Source organism: Myotis nattereri (genome assembly GCF_964212035.1).
Source record: "Myotis nattereri genome assembly, chromosome: 2".
NCBI lineage: Eukaryota > Metazoa > Chordata > Mammalia > Chiroptera > Vespertilionidae > Myotis > Myotis nattereri.
In genome coordinates this window covers 119054695-119061290 of record NC_138076.1, presented here as the reverse complement: position 1 = coordinate 119061290, position 6596 = coordinate 119054695, and the positions used below count along the sequence as shown (strand labels likewise).

Here is a 6596-nt window from a genome sequence, read left to right as displayed (position 1 = left end):
GAACTTGATCAGCCCTGATTGCTGACCAGGCCTAGAGACCTCACCAATGCATGAATTTTGTGCACCGGGCCTCTAGTAGGTGTATAAAGACTAGATACATATAAAGAAAATACAAGTACTGATAGTAACACTGTCCAATACCTGTGGAATATGTGGTGGAGTTGCGAACTACTTTGTATTTGTTCATTTCTCATTTTGACATTTTCAGAATTATTATTATTTACTTTTGAATATGTTTTTATTGATTTCTTAGAAAGAAGGGATAGAGAGATAGAAACATCAATGATGAGCTCTAGCTTGTTTTGCTCAGTGGATAGAGCATTGGCCTGTGGACTGAAGGTCCCAGGTTCGATTCTGGTCAAGGGCACGTACCTCGGTTACAGGCTCCTCCCTGCCCAGGCCCTGGTCAGGGAGCAGGCAGGAGACAGTCGATTGATGTGTTTCTCTCACATGAATATTTCGTTCTGTCTTTCCCTCTCTCTTGCACTGTCTTTAAAAATCAATGGAAAAATATCCTCGGGTGAGGATTTTAAAAAAAGAAAGAAAGAAACATCAATAATGAGAGAGAAACATCGACCAACTCCCTCCTGCATGCCCCTGACTGGGGATCGAGCCCAAAACCTCAGCATGGGCCCTGACCAGGAGCCAAACTGGTGACCTCTTGGTTCATGGGTCTCATGGGTCAATGCTCGACCACTGAGCCACACAGGTTGGGCTCAGAATTATTTTAAAACAAAGTTCATGAGATTCTCCTTCCCTAATCATGTCTTGTAGTGAAACCTGAAATGACCTAAGATATGTGATTTTTTTCCATTTTATTTCATTAAAAATAATTTAACTGGGTGGGTGGAGGTGGAAGAGGACATAGAGGGGATAAGTGGAGATGGAAAAAAATAAAATTTAAAAAATAAAATAAATATAATATAACTGATCTCTTCAACAAATGGTATTGGAAAAACTGGCTATCCACAGGATAAGAATAAAACTGGATCCCTATGTTATACTATTCACAAAATTAACTTGAAATGTGTTAAAGACTTAAATGTAACACTTGAAACCATAAACATTCTAGAAGAAAACATAGGAAAAAAAGCTTGACATAGGTCTTGACAATGATTTTCTGGATATGACACCAAAAGTACAAGCAACAAAAGCAAAAATCAACAAGTGTTACTACAACAAACTACAAAGATTCTGCACAGCCAAAGAAATGATCAACAAAATGAAAAAGCAACCTGCAGAATGGGAGAAAATATTTGCAAATCATGTGTCTGATAAAGGGTTAATATCCAAAATATATAAGAACTCATGAAACTCAATAGAAAAAGAACAAATAATCTCATTTTAAAATGAGCAAAGGACCTGAATAGACATTTCCCCAAAGAAGATATACATTTAAATGGTCAACAGGTATGTGAAAAGGTGCTCAACATCACTAACCATCAGGGAAATGCAAATTCAAACCACAATGAGATATCATCTCACATCTATTTGAATGGCTATTATGAAAAAGACAAAATATAAATGCTGACAAGGACTGAGGGAAAGGGAACCCTTACGCACTGTTGGTGGGAATGTAAGTTAGTGCAGCCACCATAGAAAACAGTATGGAGATTCCCTCAAAAAATTAAAAATTGACCTACCATATAATCCAGTAATCCCACTTGGGTATATTTCTGAAAAAAAATAAAATCACTATTTCAAAGAGATATCTGCACCTCTATGTTCATTGCAGCATCATTTATTACAATAGTCAAGACATAAAAATAAGCTATATGTCTGTCCATCAATAGATGAATGAATAAAGAAACTGTGAGATCTATGTCTATGTCTATGTCTATGTCTATGTCTATGTCTATACTATATCTGTATATTTATTTTATTCAGCCACAAAAAAAATCTTGCCATTTGAGACAATGTTCATTGTGCTAAGTGAAATACGTCAGACAGAGAAAGACAAATAACATATGACCTCTCTTATATATGGAGTCTTAAAACAAACAAAAAACCTCATAGAAACAGAGCAAGGGTTGGTGGCTGACAGTGACAGGTGTGTGGGGGAAATGGGTGAAGGTTGGCAAGGGGTACAAACTTCCAGGTACAAGATGAATAAGTCCTTGGCATTCTAATGTATAGCATGGGGATTATTGTTAACAATACTATAATGTATATTTGAAAGTTTCTATGAGAGCAGATCTTAAAAGTTCTCACCACACACACACTCACACTAAAGGTAACTATGTGAGGTAATAGACATATCAACTAACCATATTGTAATCATTTTGCAATATATACATATATAAAATCATCATGTGGTGCACCCTAAATTTACACAATTATATGTTAATTATATTTCAATAAAGCTGGGGGGGGGGGACTTCTGTTCAGAGAAGGGAACAATAAATAGAGTGAAAAGGCAACCTATGGAATGGGAAAAAATATTTGCAAACCATATATTTGATAACAGGTGAATATCCAGAATATATTAAAAACTCCTATAACTCAACACTAACAATTAAATAATCCAATTAAACATGGGCAAAAGTCTTGAATAGGTCTTTCTGCAAAGAAGATAAATAGCCAAGAAGCATATGAAGATGTGCTCAAATTCACTAATTATCAGAAAATGTAAATCAAAATCACAATGAGCTATCACTTCAGGTTCTTTTGATAGTATGACCACTATCAAAAGAACCTGAAAATAACAAGTGCTAGGTAACTACGGAGAAACTGGAACTCCTGTGCACTGTTGATGGAGAATGTAAAATGGTGCAGAAAACAGTGGAGAGATTCCTCAAAATATTAAAAATAGAATTGCCATATAATCTAGCATTCCCACTTTTGGGTTAGATATATATCCAAAAGAATCAGAAGCAGAATCTCACAGAGATATGTCCACTCCCACTATTCACAGTAGCCAAGTGATAAAGCAATCAAATGTCCATTATAGATGACTAGATCAACAAAATGTGGTCTATACATACAGTGGAATATGATTCAGCCTTTACAAAGCAGAAGACCCTGTTTATGCTCAATATGGATGTCATCTTGAGGATATGATACTAAGTGAAATAAACTAGTCACAAACAAATACGTTGTGATTTCACTTCCCTGAGTTAATTGAAGTAGTCATAGAAACAAAAGATGCAATGTGGCTCCTAGGGGCTAGGTGGGGAGGGACTGGGGGTTGTTTAATGGGTATAGAGTTTCAGTTTTATAAGAAAAAAGTTCTAGAGATCTGTTTCATAACAATGTGGATATAGTTTATATTACAGTGGTAAATTAATACTAAATTTTGATGGTAAATTTAATATTGTATGTTTTTTTACTGCACAAAAAATAGATTCCAGGTACAAGATGAATAAATCCTTGGCATGTATATCTATAACTGAATACATAGCATTATTAAATAGGGTTAAAGGAACAAAAATAGCTAAGTTTTACGGCAAATATTGATTAGTATTAAAACATGAAAAAAAAAAAACCAACAAGTATAGCAGTGGTTACAGTGCTCTCAAATTGAGAAACTATTTATCCAAATTAGACAATGTTCAAGGTACCTCTGTATGATGAAATACCATCTGTAAAGAACTATTTTCTTCTCTACTCTTGGTGATGCCATATTTCACTTCTGGCCATCAAATGTGGGGGGGTTCTCCCCAATGACCAATTCTCTTCTGGCACTATCTGGCTGGAGTGGGTGCAGACCCTACAAATTAAGGGCTCTGCCTCACAAGACTGCCCCCAACCCCAACTTCAGATGCCAATGGCAAGTTCAGGTTGTCACCTGTGCTTCCGACTAATTGTGTATAAATTGGAGGACCCTATGACACTCTCCTCAGGTTTGACAATTTGTTAGAATGACTCACAGAACTGAGGGAAAGTTTACTTATTAGATTATCAGTATATATGTATATATATATATATATATATATATATATACATACACACACACACACACACATATATGTATATATCAAATCCTATATAATAATCCTATATAATAAGAGGTAATATGCAAATTGACCATCACTCTAACACACAAGATGGCCACCCCTATGTGAACACAAGATGGCTGCCTCCAGGAAGTTGGGGGGAACCAGGAGGCCAACCTGGAGGCTCTCTGAACATCATACTTTAGAGATTTTTATGGAGGCTTCATTGGGCAAGACTCATTACATTAAAGCCCATGGTGATTAACTCAACCTCCATTCCCTCTCTCCTCCCTGAGAAGGCCAGAATGTGGGGCTGAAAGTGTCTCTGTTCTAATCAGGTGGTTGATCTACCATGAGGCCCCTCCCCCATCATCTTATTAGCATACAAAGACACTAAGCAATGGTGATTTCAAGGGCTTTAGGAGCTGTGTGCCAGGAAAAAAGGATGCACAGAGACCAAATATATATTTATTATTATATCACAAACTCAATTTTAAGAGCATTTTGAGAAAAGATGTTGTGTGTGTGTGTGTGAGTGTGAAAAAGAGGAGGGGCAAGAAGGGAACAGATGAGAAAATGAAAGGAGAGAAGAGTGGAGGAGAGTGGAAGAAAGCAAAGGCAGGTATCAATCAGCAAAATGGTGTTGGATATTAACAGTGGGTCTTTGTATTTTTCAAGATTTTATCACAGGCATGTAATTTGACAGCCAGAACAAAAAGGCTTTTAAATTAAGAATTACACCAGGTTAACTCTTTAGGGAAGGAAACACTGGATGGGAAGTCTGAAAACTAAATGCATAAGTTGATAGAAAATGGAAAACTATTTTTTTTCTTCTTTAAAGAGCTGGCTGGTGCCTTAGAGTGAACAGATTAACTTAAATGTGGATGCAGTGGGAGTACAGAAGTCACTTGGTAAAAAGGTTTGGTAAGGCATTAAAGATCATGAATCATTAAGAAATTTTCTTTTTTTTTTGAGGAAATCTCAGTCTTTAATGGTGGCAGGACCTCCCAGGCCCAGTGCTAGAGCTTAGATCTTGTAGAAAGCAGCATGTCGATGCTCTGCACGTGCTCTGCAAACTTGGTGATCTCTTCCAACAGGTCGGTTCCCACCTTGTCCTCCGGGACGCACTGGATCTGGAGCCTGCGGATGCCGTAGCCCACAGGCACCAGCATGGAGCAGCCCAAGGTCAGCCCATCCAGCTGGACAGAGTGCACGCAGGCCTCCAGCTGGGCCGTGTCTGTCTCTTCGTCCCAGGGCTCAACATCCAGGAGGATGGAGGACTTGGCCACCAGCGCCAGCTTCTTGGCCTTCTTCTCTGTGTACTGCTGCAGCCGCTCCTCCCGCAGCTTGACGGCCTCCTTGTCATCCTCCTCATCACGGCTAAACATGTCGGTATCATCCTCCTCATCATCCTCTGCAGCGGTGGCCACCCATCTGGTGGGGGCTCCACTTGGCTCCTGGGAGACGCGCTGGGTCTGTGGGCCTATGGCCCGGTGGGCAGGTGAGCTCTCCTCCAGCACTCAGCGGCCTCAGCGTGGCGATGGCCTGCCGCACTTCCTGCACCAGCCTCGCAGGCTCTGGTTCTCCACTGCCAGGCTGGAGGTCCGGACGATGAGCTCACTGTGGTCTCCGCTGGGCCCGCTTGAGGCCCCAGGGCCTGAACTCTGGCACCAGGAGCCAGTCACAGGCCCGTTCATCTGCTCATAGAATTTCCTTCCTGCATCGTGGTATTTAAACTTGTCGAACCAGATCTCATGCACTAGGAGGTCTGTGGCCATTTTCCTGATGCCAGCCAAGGACGTGGCCACCAAAGACTCAGCGGTTCCGGAGTTAAGAAATTATCTCATCAGAGGCATAGTGCCCTGATGAGTCCTCTCCAAGGTTCCCCTTTTAAAAAATATATTTTTTGTTATAAAATAATAAATCGGTAAAGAAAGCCATAAAAATCTGGCTTAATGAATTATTATAAGGGGCACACCTTTGTAATCAGTACCCAGCTCAACAAATAGAACTTTGCGGGCCACATCAGAAGCCCTGTGCTAATTACAGTCCTTTCACCATTGATAACAGCCTGATTTTTAAAAAAATCCTTATCGAAGTATATTTTTGTTGATTTTAGAGAGAGAGAGGAAGGGAGAGAGAAAGAGAAATGTCAATGTGAGAGAAACATCAATTGGTTGTCTCCCTTCCAAGCCGCATATGGGGATCAAAGCCACAACCTGGTATGTGCCCTGACCCGGAATCAAACCCACACCCTTTTGGTACACAGGAGGATGCTCCAAACATGGCCACCCGACCAAGGCCATTATCCTGATTTTTAGAGTTTACACTTATTTGCATTTTTTGTAGCTCTTTCATCCAAGTGTCCAATCGCAGATATGACAGTTTAAAAATCCTTTGAATCTGCAGGTTCCTCTTCATCTCTTTCGTATTCTTATAATTTACTTGTTTAAAAAATTGGGTAATTTGACCCATAGAAGTTTCCCAAATCTGGATTTTCCTAATTGTATGTCCATGACGTTGGTCAGCACATTACTCTGTCCTGCACACTGTTGAAAATGTGCCAATAACACTTCCTGCAACAGAGGAAATGTCCTATATGTGTACTGTCCCCTGTGGAAGCCACTGGCACATGCGGCTGCTAAACACCTGAAGTGTGGC

General features: G+C 39.8%; 1 pseudogene across 1 annotated transcript; it reads right to left on the bottom strand.

The window, feature by feature from the left end:
* Window positions 1-4961: 4961 nt before the first annotated feature.
* Window positions 4962-5713, bottom strand: LOC308514234 (elongation factor 1-delta-like; annotated as a pseudogene). The gene has a single exon. The product of its transcript is annotated as an elongation factor 1-delta-like (transcript).
* Between the last annotated feature and the right edge of the window lie 883 nt (window positions 5714-6596).